Source organism: Halichoerus grypus, chromosome 5 (genome assembly GCF_964656455.1).
Source record: "Halichoerus grypus chromosome 5, mHalGry1.hap1.1, whole genome shotgun sequence".
Classification (NCBI taxonomy): Eukaryota; Metazoa; Chordata; class Mammalia; order Carnivora; family Phocidae; genus Halichoerus; species Halichoerus grypus.
The window spans coordinates 109,307,739-109,323,299 of record NC_135716.1 but is presented as its reverse complement, the minus strand read 5'-3'; the positions used below and the strand labels follow the sequence as shown (position 1 = coordinate 109,323,299).

At 41.8% G+C, this 15,561-nt stretch overlaps 1 protein-coding gene and 1 pseudogene across 4 annotated transcripts in view; one reads left to right on the top strand and one right to left on the bottom strand.

Annotated features, from left to right (window-relative positions):
• Nucleotides 1-15,561, top strand: part of TLCD4 (TLC domain containing 4) — a 97,289-nt gene that overhangs the window by 14,188 nt on the left and 67,540 nt on the right. Inside the window, exon 1 of one of the 4 annotated variants that reach the window (XM_078072731.1) lies at nt 10,964-10,985. The exons of 1 other annotated variant lie outside the window; for it this stretch is intronic. The gene's annotated coding sequence lies outside the window, so the exon portion shown is untranslated. Of the gene's footprint in view, nt 1-10,963; nt 11,073-11,140; nt 11,440-15,561 lie in introns of those variants that run through there. 2 more of the 4 variants (XM_078072730.1, XM_036122682.2) reach the window with 2 other exon arrangements.
• Nucleotides 5,191-7,143, bottom strand: LOC118554829 (phosphatidylinositol N-acetylglucosaminyltransferase subunit P pseudogene; annotated as a pseudogene).

Here is a 15,561-nt window from a genome sequence, read left to right as displayed (position 1 = left end):
CAGATCTACAAAACAAAACAACAAAACCCACATCTACATTGTTTAGGAGACAAGTGGTTTTGAACTTTAGCTCTGTTTGTCCCCTCCACCTTCCAAATCAATATAACAAATGTTGAATGTAAACAGTTGGTGTTTTTAACTGTTGATTATAGTTACTTATTTCTCAAGAATTTCTTATATAACTAGCAATCATAATTTACGCAATTATTTTATTTATTTTTTAAAGATTTTATTTATTTATTTGACAGAGAGAGACACAGCGAGAGAGGGAACACAAGCAGGGGGAGTGGGAAAGGGAGAAGCAAGCTTCCCGCGAAGCAGGGAGCCCGATGACGGGCTCAATCCCAGGCTTAACGATTGAGCCACCCAGACACCCCAAATAAAATCTTTAAAAAACATGAAATAAAGTAAAAACCTGCATCAAAGAATGAGAGGGGGCGCCTGGGTGGCTCAGTCATTAAGAGTCTGCCTTCTGCTCAGGTCACGATCCCAGCGTCCTGGGATTGAGCCCGTCATCGGGCTCCCTGCTTCGCGGGAAGCTTGCTTCTCCCTTTCCCACTCCCCCTGCTTGTGTTCTCTCTCTCGCTGTGTCTCTCTCTGTCAAACAAATAAATAAAAAATCTTAAAAAAAAAAAAGAATCAGAGAAAGGACGGAAAGAGAGAAGGAAGAAGAGAGGGACAGGAAGAGGGGAGGAAGGGAATGAGGGAGAAAGTTGTTTAAGCAACTGCAATTTGCTGGCACAACTAAATATCCCTGTAGATATGAGCATGCTTTCCTCCTAACAGATGCTACTCTTGTGAATCCAAACCCCCACAACTGTGTGAGCATGACTGAGCTGCCCAGGCGCCCCTACACAATTGTTTTAAAAGTCTCCCGTGATGCTCTTACAGTGTGTGTTTTTTGTTGAAAGAATTGATAATTTGGGTTAAGACAGAGTGAATTGAAATTGAATTCCTCTCACCTCTACATTGATACATCGGGGGACTACTTTCTCCTTCTGTACCAGTAGAATACTGTGTGCATAAAACTGTTTTAAAAGCCAAATCCTGATAGTTTTTAAAATGCCATGTGGTACAGGACTTCCTTTGCAAACCAGAGGTCAGTTCCTCTGTAGGAGCTCTAAAAGGAAAGGCAAAGTAGTTCTTTAAATCACTTGATTGCCTTTTATTACCTTTGGGTAATTGCTCAGGATAAAAAGTGAGGGGAAGTATGTCATTCCTTTGCTCTTTCCCTCTGTAGATATAGATGATCAGTTACGACTCTCCCTGAGCTGTAGAACTTTGAATTCTGAAAGGACTTCCTTAGCAAGCTGAGGAACGCGGGGAAGATAGGTGAGGGAGGAGAATATATGCAGAACCCGCCACCTTTGCAGGGTGCGGTGTCAGGTGCAAAGACGCACAAGACAGACACTCTGTCTCCAAGCAACTGAAAATCCAGGTATCTTTAGTGAGTGAACTCCCAAAACACAGTTGTGAGACTCTCACTTGTGCTCTGGACTCTGATGGACCATAATGTTGCCTTTTCTTTTGGTGCTGGGCTTTGATAATGAGGCACTTGTCCAGAACTCTGCTGGACTTTGGATGAACATATGGTCTTATTTATTTCTAAATTCAGACAATATTTATTATTTTCTCACTAATGATAGTAATAGAGGTCAATGAGAAGTTACAGGAATGAGGCCGGAGCAGGGGAGCCTAGCGCAGTGATGGTTGCTACGATGCGGGCGGTGAGTGCTTCTGTGGGGCAGGAAGGGAGTCAGAGGTGACTGTTGTTGGTGGGTCATGTAGCCTTGCAGGGACGTGGAGAGCCACTGCACGTAGTAGTCCATCTGCAAACTGGTCATTGCCAAGCGTCCAAATTCTGAAGACTTCAGCTTATATCTAAATGTTTAGGGGGAAAAGCGACCTTCCTCTTTACATCAAAAGAAGTAACTGCTATGCTAAAAAAAATTTGGACATTTCAATTTGGTGTATATAGTATTTTTGCAAAATGCTTGATTTATATTTTAGGGGGAGAATTCAGTGATTAAGTTAAACATCCTGATGGTCTTTTCGTTATTGATATCATAGTTTCTAATATGTTATATATAATTAGTACTAATAGTTAACATTTTCCTTACCCCACAATCCATTTCTTCCTACTTTTTGGTTCTTAGACATTATGTTAGCATTTGGGGAAACTCCACATATTGTTGTGAAACATATTTGACAAAGTTTGAAGACATTTAATTGTAACAGTCTTTCAAACATTATTTTTTACCTTGTATTTTCTACCAATGAGAATTTTAAAATCTGGGACTAGAACCATTCCTTTCCTTGTGGAAAATACATTTCCACAAGATGATTTCTTTTTAATTAAAACTAGATTGCCTTCTTTTTAAAATAAAAAAAAATTCTTAGTATATTGTAAAGTATAACAAAAGTATTTGGAAAAGAGATGGTAATTTTTTAAAACTTCCTTGCTGGAGGGCAAAAATGTGTTGTTTTTACCAAAAGGCAAAGAATACAGACCTCAAGATTAAGTGGGAGATCTGAATGCAGCATATACATTTTCTTGATGCTTTTAACTTTGTATATGGAGGGTCTAAAAACAGGAACTTAAGTTAGTGATGAACATGATTTAGATGTATGGGAGTGGATTGATTATAGTAATACTATATTGTGTGAACAATCATTATAATGACATGAAGAGACCAATTTGATTGGGACATAATAAGGGAGATAATATGTATATTAAAAAATACTCTCATGAAAATTTCTCTTGTTTTTCTCTTTTTAGTTATTTTTCGGATAGATCATATGAATAGTGCAGGTGAACATATATGACCAACAAAGTAGTAGATTTACATCACTACAGAAATTTGATTTGGAATTGAATATGTTTGTCAGAGGATCGGTGGGGCAGGAGATGTTTATACTAAGGAATATTTCTAAATTCCAAAGTTGTATTTCTCTATAAGGCCTATGAAAATGACTTATGAATAATTCAACTATCAACTTCATTTTTTAAAAAACATATTTGTTCCTAGAACTAGGATAAGGAATATATTCTGATTTTTATCATGATACATGGGTTTTTCATGTTTCAAATAAACACATGTGCATATATGTATGTATTTATATGTACACACACGTATACACATATACATATATGTCACAGATTTTCATAAATTAATTTTGTATCCTGCTTCCATACTTAATTTTCTGTTGTTTATATATTTTCTCAGTTGATTTTCTTGGGTTTCCTAGGTATGTAATCATATAATCCACAAAGAATGACAACTGTATAATCTTTTTTCCCAGTAGTTATGTTTTTACTTTCTCTCTTTTACTAGTTCCCTTGACTGATACTTCAAGTATCACTGTTTTAGCAGTGAGATATTAGCATATATTCCCTTGTTCTCCTCTTGACCTGAGCAGGAACCCTCCAGTGTTTCCCCATTCAATCTAAACTAGCTTTGAATCTTAGAATTAATTTCTAGTCAGACATTACTACTTTGCTCTACCTGGAAAAGTGAAAATTTGGTCCAACAGTAAGGTCCATAAATATCTAGCAGTAATGGATTGGTAAAATACACTATGGTGCATCCATTGAATGGAATAGTCTGAGCAATTACAAAATAATGTCTATGTTTTAGTCCTTTTTGTTATTGTTTAAAAAAAATCAAAGTATGTATAAGTATGCATGAAAAAGTATCTGGGAGGATATTCAACAAACTGGTCTAAAAGTTATAAATATATTATTGCAGCATTATTTACAATAACCAAAATATGGAAGCAACCTAAGTGTCCATTGATAAATGAATGGATAAAGAAGATGTGGAATATTATTTAGTCATAAAAAAGAATGAGATTTTGCCATTTGTGACAACATGGAGGGACCTAGAGGGCATTATGCTTAGTGAAATAAGTCAGATAAAGACAAATACCGTATGATTTCACTTAATATGTCAAATCTAAAAAACCAACCAACCAAACAAAGCAAAACTAGATCCATAAACACAGAGAACAAACTGATGGTTGCCAGAGGTGAGGGATGGGCAAAATGGGTGAAGGGGAGTGGGAGATACAGGCTTCCAGTTATGGAATGAGTAAGTCATGGCAATGAAAGGTGAATTGAATGAATGTTATGAAATGAAAATGAAATGAAAATTATAAGGAATATAATCAAAGGTATTATAATAGTGTTGTATGGTGACAGATGGTAACTACACTTATGATAAGCACAGCATAATGTATAAAGTTGTTGAATCACTATGTTGTACATCTGAAACTAATGTAACATTGTGTGTCAACTATGCTTCAATAAAAAAGAAAAGAAGAAAGGAATAAATAAGATTATAGAACAGAAAAAAAGTTATGAACATAAGCTACTGATTGTTAATTTCAATTTCTACTAATCTGTAAAATTTTTAAAAAAATTCATGAAGATATTTTGGCACAATTAAAAAACAAGTTAGAAATTTAAGAAAAATAGATTGACATCTTTCCCTTTCTCTGTATTGGATCCCTTTCTGTTATTTAAATCTTATTTTGTTTATCCTTATTTTTTGCAAAGTGGTACGCGTAGTGTAGGTAGTGTGGAAAGGGGTTTACAAGATATAATCCATAAGGAAAAAGAAAAGAGGAGAAAAGTCTACAGTCGATGAGAGATTTCAGTAAATTTTGGAAACCAGAAGTTGGACGGAATAGAGATAACTGACTTGACAAAGTGGAAGAAGGGCTAATCAAAGTGCTTTGAGGAGCCTTAGCACTTGGTGGTCGGTGTACCATGGAAGGCAGGAGTGAGGTACAAGCCTGAAGAATTGCCCTACAGTTGTTTACAAAGCTCTTGGAGGCCACTGGGTCCCTTCTTGCCCCTCATACAGCCATTGTGCTTTCATGCATGTCATACTGACCATCCGACCATTAACACAATCCCTCTGTGAAGTATGAAGTTTCTTTTCTGGAGAAAGGAGTTTTATCTTTTGATGGAGAGTTCCCGTAACAAAAGGTCTGATCAGAGAATGGGAAAAAAAGATTTTTTTTTTAATGGTAATGCAGTATTTTATTTATTCTGTCTATTAATAACTAATATGCGAGAACATTTATAAGATTAATGGAATTTAATCTAAGAGAAGTGCAGCTTTTTTATATTTCAATATCAGTTATTAATAAGATTGTCAAAATAGCTATGGTCAAAATTATTACATCAAAAACTTGTAGTAAGTGTTTGGTGTTAGTCTACATACAGTTTAGTTTTTGGCGTAAAGATCTTCGGCTGCAAGAAAGAACATTTGGTTTACTTCACTAATAAGAATATCCCTTAATGCTGGGATGGCCTCTTCTTGATATTTCTTCTGCTGTTGATTTTTAGCATAGTTATCTATGATTGTATGAATGGAGTTCAGTGGAGAGGTACTCATCATGTTTATTCCAAATAACAGTACATAACCAATTACTATGGTAATGAGGAGGTAGACAGGCAATGCAACCACCCAGTATTTTTGAGGCCAATAAGTTAAGCCTAAGGAGTTTAGGCAAGGTTCAGGAATAAAAGCCCACACAAGATATAGTATGAAGCCAAATTGGGAGCTTAAAAAAAGAACAAAACCATAAATAGCTCTTTCTGGCAATGGTGATGGTGAATTTTCCACCATTTTCCCTGTGGCCTTAGACAGTCTGTGGGAAAGAAAGAATCATCGTCAGTGATTTACTCCCCTTCATCATGGGTCTGTTGTAGCCTCATCGTTTTGCTATGGGCACTGCCTCTGCAGATTTTTTCCCAGCCTAAACCACTGCACACTGCCATCCTGTGCCAAAAATATGTTTGATATAGAAGCTTCAGTACAAGGTTGGAAGATAAAGCTAAGTAATTCTCCCGGTCCACGATTTCTCAATCTTGGCATGACTGACATTTGGGATTAGAAATTCTTTGCTGTGGGAGGCTATGCATTGTAACAGGGTTAGCAGCCTCCCTGGCCTCTACTCACTAAGTACCCATGCATGCCCCCTTTCCCTGTGATGACAACCAAAAGCATCAGCAGATATTGCCAAATGGCTGGGGTGGGGAGAATCAACACCTCCCACCCCCACCCCAGTTGAGAACCTCTGTCTCAGACAATAGATCATAGAAAAGATGAGGTGCCTGGGTGGCTCAGTTAAGCATCCAACTCTTGATATCAGCTCAGGTCTTAATCTCAGGGTCATGATTTTGGCCCTGTGTTGGGCTCCATGCTGGTATGTGGAGCCTACTTAAATTAAAAAAAAAAAAAAAAAAGAAAAAAGAAAAGAAAAGCTGTAGAGATAATCAGTGGGATAAAAGGACAATCGATCTGGAGAATAATAAAGTCCCAACATCCTGCTGACAAGAGTTCACAAAGAGAGAACATAGAAAATGAGAAGGAGGAAATTAGTAAAAAAATAATAAAGGAAAAAATTTGCCGGTAAGATTGAAAGCACCCCTGGGAGTCCAGCACAATCAAAGAAAAAAGGCCCATTCTAAGGCACAAGGCACATCATTGTGAAATTTCGGACATAAAGGTAATGGGAAGATTCTAGAATGAAGAATAGACCAGATACAGAGGAAGGGGTACCAGAAAGGCATTAGGCATATTTATTTCAGTGGCAACACTGGAAGTAAAAGACAGTGGAACAGTGCTTTTAAAATGCTGAGGGAAAATGATCTTCAGCTTACCGAAATTATCAGTGGAGGATGAGAATAGAATACAGACATTTTCAGACATGCAAGCACGCTAAAAAATTTACCTTCAATGCACACGCTCTGAGTAAACTACTGAAATCTGTGCTTTAGCAAAGTAAGAGAGTGAATTTCTAATGTTTGGGCATTGGAAGATACCGATGGGCATTTGATAGATAGGTTGAAGCATCTGGATAAAATTCGGGTTAGATACATTAAAAAAAAAAGTAAGTGAAAAAGGAAGGCAATTATTAACTCCAGGGACAACAGGAGATTTTCAAGAGCAGCACTATCATGGCACCTTACTTGATTCAGCAATGCACTGTATTTACATTGACAGGATGATAAAAATACAAATTATTGATTTGAACAGAAGTGATGTAGCTGTGTGAGAAGGAAGAAGGGTGAGGGGAAAGTGGTGATGGTGGTACGTGTGAAAGGGCTAAATCCTCAAATACCATGACAAGAAGTCAATAAATAATGTCTAAAAATGAAAGTCAGGAAACATTGGTGTAAGCATATTGTTAGGAAATAACCTAGTAGGGTTATGTGGAACATGGGGCGAAGCTAGAAGCTAGGTGGGGGGAAGTTGGTCAAGGGGCTGATGGGACTTGGGTGTTTTTGTTATAAGCCTTTATGAACTATTTGAATATTCACTTATATGTATTACTTTCATTAAAAATAAAAATGCACACAAAAGCAATATATACGTATTATAGGAAAAAGTCACATAAAATAAGCAAAAAGAACACAAATGACATAAGGATCTCACCCACCCAGAGCTAGCCATTGGTAATATCCTGAAATAGTTTTTTCTTGAAAAATTCTGAAAAACAAATGAAAGGACTTTATTTTTAATTGTTTTTATTTATTTATTTGACAGGGAGAGAGCACAAACAGAGGGAGTGGCAGGCAGAGGAGGGGGAGAAGTAGGCTCCCTGCTGAGCAGAGAGCTTGATTGAGGGGGGGTGCTTCATGACCTGAGCCAAAGGCAGTTGCTTAACTGAGTGAGCCACCCAGGCACCCCAAAAGGACTTTTAAATACTAAAAAAAAAACAACAAAAAAAACCCTCACAAATTCTTGATACATTAAAACTATCAATAATAATTTAAAAAGTAGTAACGGGTTATTAATTTTTAACTAAATCTTTCTGATCAAAATGCTTGGTGTTATTTTGGTTATATCTTCACTAACAGAGCAGAGTGGAGAATTGAGGCAATTTTCCAAAATACTTCTGTGTTAATTATCTTGTTATTTTAGAAAGAAGCAGCTTTTGGTCTCAGTTTTCTAAACAGTTGTCTCTATTTAGTAGTTTAGGAATTTTTGGAAACAAATTTATCAGGAAAATTTGTCTTCAACAAATGGTATTGGGAAAACTGCACAGCTACATGCAAAAGAATGAAACTGGACTGCTTTCTTACACCATACACAAAAATAAGCTCAAAATGGATTGAAGACCTAAATGTGAGAACTGAAGCTATAAAAAAGTCCTAGAAGATAACACAGGCAGTAATTTCTCTGACATCGGCTATAGCAACATTTTTCTAGATATGTCTTCTAAGGCAAGGGAAACAAAAGCAAAAATAAATTACTGGGACGACATCAAAATAAAAAGCTTCTGCACAGCAAAGGAAACGGTCAACCAAACTAAAAGACAACCCACTGAATGGGAGAAAATGCTTGCAAATGACATATCCAATAAAGGGTTAGTATCCAAAATATGTAAAGAATGTATACATCTCAACACCAAAAAACCAAATAATCCATTAAAAAAAGGGCAGAAGACATGAACAGACATTTCTCCAAAGAAGACGTGCTGATGGCCAACAGACATATGAAAAGATGCTCAACAGCACTCACCATCAGAGAAATGCAAATCAAAACCGCAATGAGATATCATCTCACACCTGTCTGAATGGCTAAAATCAAAAAAACAAACAAGTGTTGGCAAGGATGTTGAGAAAAAGGAACCTTTGTGCACTGTTGGTCGGAATGCAAACTGGTGCAGCCACTGTGGAAAATAGTATGGAGGTGCCTCAAAAAATGAAGAATTGAATTACCATATGATCCAGTAATTCCACTACTGGTATTTACCCAAAGAGTATGAAAACACTAATTTGAAAAGATACTTGCACCCTTACGTTTATTGCAGCATTATTTACAATAGCCAAATTATGGAAACAACCCAGATGTTCGATAGATGAATGGATAAAGGAGATATGGTGTGTGTATGTATATGTGTGTGTGTGAGGATGGGTGAAATAGGTGAGGGGGATTAAGAGTACACCCATGATGAGCAATGTATATAATTGTTGAGGCACTATATTGCTCACCTGAAATTAATATAACACTGTACGTTAATCATACTGGAATTAAAAAAAACACACACATACAGAAAAAAGATACATTACATAGAGAGGAACAAATACAATAAACCATATTTCTTGTTTTGAGCATATGCAAAACATTTTTTTATCAGGAAAATTTGCCTCAAAAAATTTTTGTATTTTTTCTCTTTTTAAAGAAAGAAATAATTTTCATTTCTCTGAACTGTTTCAGTGAACAAATGTATAAGGAGTGTAGTTCAGCTTTGATACCTCACAGTTAACAAGCAGAAAAACTTAAGACAGTAAATAACGGAATTTGGGGGAACTGTCCTTGGAAAGAGAGAATTGGTAAAACAAAGTTAAGAATAATTAGAGACTTAAATGTGAATAATGAAATGAATATTTTTAAAGAAATTAAGCTGCATTACAATTTTGAAGAAAAATATGCAATTGATACAGTTTTTTACCTCCTAAGGTCATTGAGTTTTGATTAGTTTAAAAGTTTCAAAATTCTAATATTTACTGAATTCCTTTCCTTATCTCAGGCCTTGTCCTTGATGTATTCACTTAACATGCTCTGTATAATCTCGCAACAATCCTGCAGATTTGGTGGTGCATTTGCAGAGGCCTGACATGAAGGAATGTAGTGGGACATAGAGTATAGAGTGGATTTTTTGTGGGTTTACTTGGCTTTGGCTGCTGCTGTGGGTGTTAAGAAAATATGCATATTAAACATATAATGATGGTGCATTTATCAGGAAAAAACAGAGCAACTATCAGCCACTGGAGACAAGCGTAGGGGAGGGTCTGGAGGTGATACCTTGAGGCAGAGTCCCGAGAGGACATGTGCAATCTGTACACGGAGGGCTTACCCCACAGATGAGCACGCACAAACATCCTGCCTCCGCAGCGTTATGATCTAGCACACGAATGCGTAAGGCAGGTGTGGGGCAAACCAAAGTTGTTGAGGACCCTGTGAAGCAAGTATGATGGGACGGGTTGTGGTCAAAGGGCACTCCTGAGAACCCTGGGGACAAAAAGGAGATATGCACTGGGGGCCTGCAGGATCTTCTACCCTGCTTGACTGCAGGCAGGCTGCCGTCCCTGTAGGGTAAAACAGGTTTTGTCTTTCTAGGTCAGTCTGAAGTACATTTGCCAAGACTGGGGTCTCCAGAGGTAACTATGAATTATTATCCCCATTTTATAGGTGAAGAAATTGAGCCTCAGGGAGGTTCGGTTAGCTAACGTGTATTTGTGTGCATGTAAATATTAGGTAAAACATATTAGCTCCACTGATAGGCGTTTCTTAAAATAACTGCCCTACATTATTAAGGTGGTGCCTGCTAATTAACATTAGAACCCACCTCTTTCCAAAAAAAGTATTTGTGATTACTTTTCGCAAATTGTAACAGCCTAACTATACCTCTTCATTGTTTTATTCAAAACAATTCCATCATGTTAATGCAGATCATTTGCAGGTTTTTGAGGCTGTACTTAGCAGGTCAGAAGAGCTACTGTTGAATGGCAAACTTTGTGCATTGGGCGACTTGGAATTCTCTGCCGGCACCAAAAATTCAAATCCTGTTTCCCCACCCTGACAGCAGAGGGGTTCCAGGCGTTATGTGTAGGTGGAGTGCTAGTGCACTCTAGGGTGTTTTTCAGGGATCCGGAGGAGGCTGCTGCAAGAGAACCGGCCTCTTTCACACACGCCCCCTACCCAGTTTGGACTGCACCTGCAACCCCTAGCAAGAACCGGGCGGACTTGGCTTTGGCCAAGTCAGACGTGGCATGAAAAATCTGCAATTGCGTTTTTACCTCCTTTCTGTTAATATAAATTCATAATCTGAAAAGAATTTCGGTTACGTGGCGAGCCCAGGTACTGGCCGCTGCGGAGGCGGACTCGGACCGTTCCCCTCACTTGCTAGTTTTGCTCCCTGCTTTGGGAAGCGGAGGAGCCGCACGCCCTGTCCCTGGCGAGGTGTGTTGTTCCAGGATCCCACTGCAGCCCGCCTTGGGTGTTCCCGTTTCTGAGCCCTTTCCGGGACCCCAGGCCCAGCACGCGAAGGTCGGCCCTACAGCTGGTCTCGGGGCCCCGCCCACTTTGGCCGCGGGTCGCAGCCGCCGCGAGCCGGAGCGGGAGCCGGAGCCCGAGCGGCCGCGGCCCCTTTAAGGAGCCGCTCTGCGGTAACCCGAGCCCGCAGTCCGGGCGGGCGCGGCGGCCGCGGCGGTAGCTGTAGTCTCTGTGACCGCTCCTCCAAGCGGCCCGGGGCCCTGCGGCTCCCCTGGCTCCTGCCGAGCATCTCGCGGGGCGACTCTGGCCGGCGCCAGCCCTCAGGCCGGGCCGGATGACCAGGCTTCTGTAAGCACCCGCCGCCCTCCCCGGCCCGGTGCAGCCGCCGCCCGCGCGCGAGTCGCCCCGGGACCCGGCACAGGTGACGCTGTTTGGAGGGGGTTCGGGGGAAAAGGGCGGGCTCGCTTTTGCACCGCGGTTCCCCCGCGCCGCCGAGCACAGCCCGCGGGCAGGGGCGCCGCGGCTTCCCGCCCCCGGCCTAGCGCGGCCGCGGGCTCCGGCGCCCGGAGCTGGGTGGGTGTCCCGAGCGCGGGAGGCGGCCAGGGGCGCCCGGGCGGGCTGCAGCAGGTGTGTGCGGCCGCGCAGCATCCTCCGGGCCCCGCGGGCTCCTGCGCCGCTTGCGGCGCTGACTGTGTCCCGGGGCCCGCGGCCCCGCGCCGCCCGTACGCCCGGTGTTCCACTCGCGCCCCCAGGTGCGCGATTCGTGCTGCTAGGTCTGCCCGGGGAGCCTCCCGGGTCTCAGCTCAAAGGGGTGGGTGCGTGGGGCAGCCAGGGAAAGCTTTTCTTGTTAGGGGCCGGTACACAATCAGGTGCATCAAGTGGGTAAGTCTCGCCCTCTCCGGCCAACCCCCAACTAAATAAAACAAGACGCTTTTATTCACCCTTGTAGTTCTCAAGTGCGTCCCATTTTTAGCCACCTCATACTGAAGGGTCTAGTGGGAAAGGGACTGGGCTCTATTTACAGCTCTACCATTGTAACCCCACCAAGTTTATTAAACCGAGAACCTCGGTTTACCCAGCCATGAAATGGGATCCGTAACGCGCGCATTTTCCTACAGCCCCAAGAGGGTGGGAAAACCTCTCTGAAAGTACTTTGAGTTGTCGAAGTTCATTAAAGGGTCACTGTTGCTGCCAGTATTTTTTTTTTTTTTCTCCGTTGTATATATACATGGGAGTGTTAATGTAGCACACATTTTTATGTGAAATTATAAAATTGTTCCTAAAGAGTGATCTTTGACAGTGTTTAAATGACTCCGATACCAGTTTGGGAACAAGATGGGAGAGTTTGTGTGGATATTAGGAGTTGATGTGTGAAGCAGGAAACAAGCTGTCATTTTAGTAAAATCTTCACTCAGTCGTTAATGAAGTTGAGAAAAATCGATCTTGGACTGTGTGTGTGTTGAGAGAGATACTGCTGTGTGAGCACATGGTATAGGTTGGAAAGCAGCTCATCTTTATGTAGCCAGTTAAGGTAATGTGACAGAGTATCTCAGTTCCCCTCTAAGTGTGAAGTAGAGAATTTTTTTCCCCTGTGTTAATCTTTTCCTTAAATTGTAGGGATGGCACTAAATTAGAAAAGTGGACTCCTGCCATGCTAGACAATTGGAAAGAATGGCTCCAGGAACGGTGGACTTTAGCTGACTTGCCACCTCCCCCCTCCTGTGCCATCAGATGATCCAGAGAATATATTTACAGAGTGCTGCTTTTCTTTCTACCCCTGCGAATTTTTTTGCCACAAAACCTCCGTCCAGCGCTGGAATCCTTACTGTGTGATCTTGTACAAATTTTACCTGTCTGGAGCTGGGCACCTGGCATCCAGCGGTTCAGGCAGTCATAATTGTTTACTCTATGAGCTTTCTGTTCCTATTCCTTTAACTCTAAGCCTCTGACTTTGTTGGAAAGAATCATGGCTCTTCTCAACTAAAGCTGTGTACTTGGAGGTGCCTAGGAATGGCAGGGGTCAAGGGCCAAAGCTAACCCAAAGAAGCTGGGTCTTCTCAATAGACCCTGGAGCATGGCTGCAAGAGTTGGCCTATCTTTTCCTTCCTTCTCCGAAATCTCCGTCAGAGAGAGATTGATTTGATCACCAAGGTAAACAGAGGCCTTGGGAGCAGGAGTTACCAGAGACCTAACTCAGTGCTAGGTGGATGAAGAGCATTCCCAGCAAAGGAGTAGGGAGGAGGACATGGTGACTTGGGAGGTTTGGAGGGCCTGCCTAATAATGGGGCAACCAGAGAGGTAGTGAAGGAGCCCTGTATTCCCCACTAGGAAGTGGGACAGGGGTTGGGTTGCAGAAAGGGACTAGTAGTGGAGCTTCCAGGCCAGTTCTGGAATGTGCCCTAGATAGGACCTCCCCTTCTCTCTAGTTCCCTCGGAACGTGTTTCTTGCCCTTCTGAGTCCAGGGCAGCTCTCTCCTCCCCGGGGCTCTGAAAGAGGCCCACCCTGTGTTTATGTCCCACCCTGAAAGCTGGCATCCCCAGTGTGAGCGGAAACCCAGCAGGTTGCAGAAGCAGCCTTCAGACCTCAGAGTCTCGCCGCTCCCTTCTTCTCAAATTAATGTCCCATATCCTACAGATGAAGGCTCCGTTTAGCTTTGATATCTCTTGGAAGGTTAAAAAGTAGGATAGTCCTTTTGGCTGAAAAAAGTAAACGGAACAGTCTACAGGAAGATACAGAAAGCGAGTTTTTCTGTGGAGGAAGAGAATGAATTAATTGTCTGGGTGAGAATTGTGGGCGGTTGGACAAGGGAGGGCAGAAGCGAGGGGCAGGGGGTGGTGGAATTGTGCTGGACAGCTTGTGCCCTCGTCCTTGAGAGAGGAGAGGATGCCACCACCGTGTACAGCCACCTTGCTGTGCTTTCCCTCCTTCCCTTTGCCTTGCAAGAGGAAGAAGATGGCAATATGGAGGTGGGCTAACCATCTGTTCTCGAGGATGGGAACCAGACTTTAACTCACTACTCGGGTGAGCTGTATTTACCTGGCACTGGTATCAGGCACCGAATGTATGACACCAGGGAATGCGTTCCATCAGGAAAGCGAGGTTAATTTTGTGAGAAAACCTAAGGCATTGTGCAAGTGACTCTGGTGGTGTTTTTTCTTGTTGGAGAAGAAAGGTAGTATACAAAGAAGTCCTACTGCTCTGAGGTTTGTTATTCATAGTGAGACAGTTGGATGTTCTGCAAGCAGATCCCAGACCTGAAAAGAAGGCAGGAATAGCAAAGGATTTTTTCTTTTCTCAAAACATTAGTCTGTTCAAGGAGAAGGCAGTCCTTTGGACACATGAGAAGGAGCTTGTGAATCATTGTAAAAGGCCAAGTTTTGTGAGAACAGCGGGTGAAGAAGACAGCTGGAAGTCTGTTCAGAGCTTGGGCCAGCATGAGGAAGGGAGTTGCGGAGCAGTGGGACCGAGAGCAAGGGGGTAGTCTGACTAAGGGGACAAAGGCTTGTGTAAAGCAGTGTTTCAAACGTTTTTGGATTTTACAACACAGTACGAAATGGGTTTTTGCACCATGACCCAGGACATAAGCAAGTATAAGTACATCTGAAACCGTTTTCATGAAACAATATGTACCCTTACTGTGTACAGCATTCTGTTTTCTGTTTCTGTTTCTGTGCTTTCTGTTCCTATTCAGTGTTCTGAAAAATCCTCATTTGTTAGTGGATCAGAGTCCACTGTTTGGAACTCATTTGCCTAGTGGATAGATAAACAGGTTGCATTCAGGTTGGAGATGCTGGAGGGGAACATAGAATTGATTGGGAAATCTGGACCCCTGTGGGTGGGGACAGGAGGGAGTGTGGGAACTCATCTGGGGTCACATGGGTGCAGGACTCACGTTGATGAAGGCAGCTGGATGGACAGGTGCAAAGGGGGCACTTCCTCCTACCGGTTCTCTTCACTTCAAAGCAGAATAGTTGGCTTTGAGGAAAAAGGAAGCGTGGAAGGAGTAAACTTGGATTTGAAAACAGTGTCTTTAAAGCAGATTTTTCTCTGTAGGTTAAAGAGGACAAGTAGGTCCAGAACACATTGGCTGGTGGATTTAGGCCATGCCCACTTTCATCAGCTGGATGGGGAACAGAGGGGCTCATAGTGCAGTGTGTGGGCTCATAACTCCCCTTACAGCTTTGAGAAGTTCTTACAGAAGTGGATGGGTTGTGTTGTTGCAAAACCCCATTGCTGATGAAACTCATTAGGAAATTAGCTGTCTTACAGAGAATTGAAAACGTATTCTCATTACCCTGTGTAAAAGGCTTAGATTATCAAAGCTTCCTTAGATGTCTGTTTCACCATCAGACTGGAATCCTTATTCATAGTCTTCGGAATCGCCAAAAAAGCTTCTTGGGGAAATAGGAGAGGCAGCATCCTTGAGCTAATTTCTAGTAACCATGCCCTGGAGTTAATCAAGGGCAGAGTTTATCTGCATGCCTTTGATTGCCTTTTCATAACAATTAACACCTGACTCATACACCTGGCGTTGTCACCAGT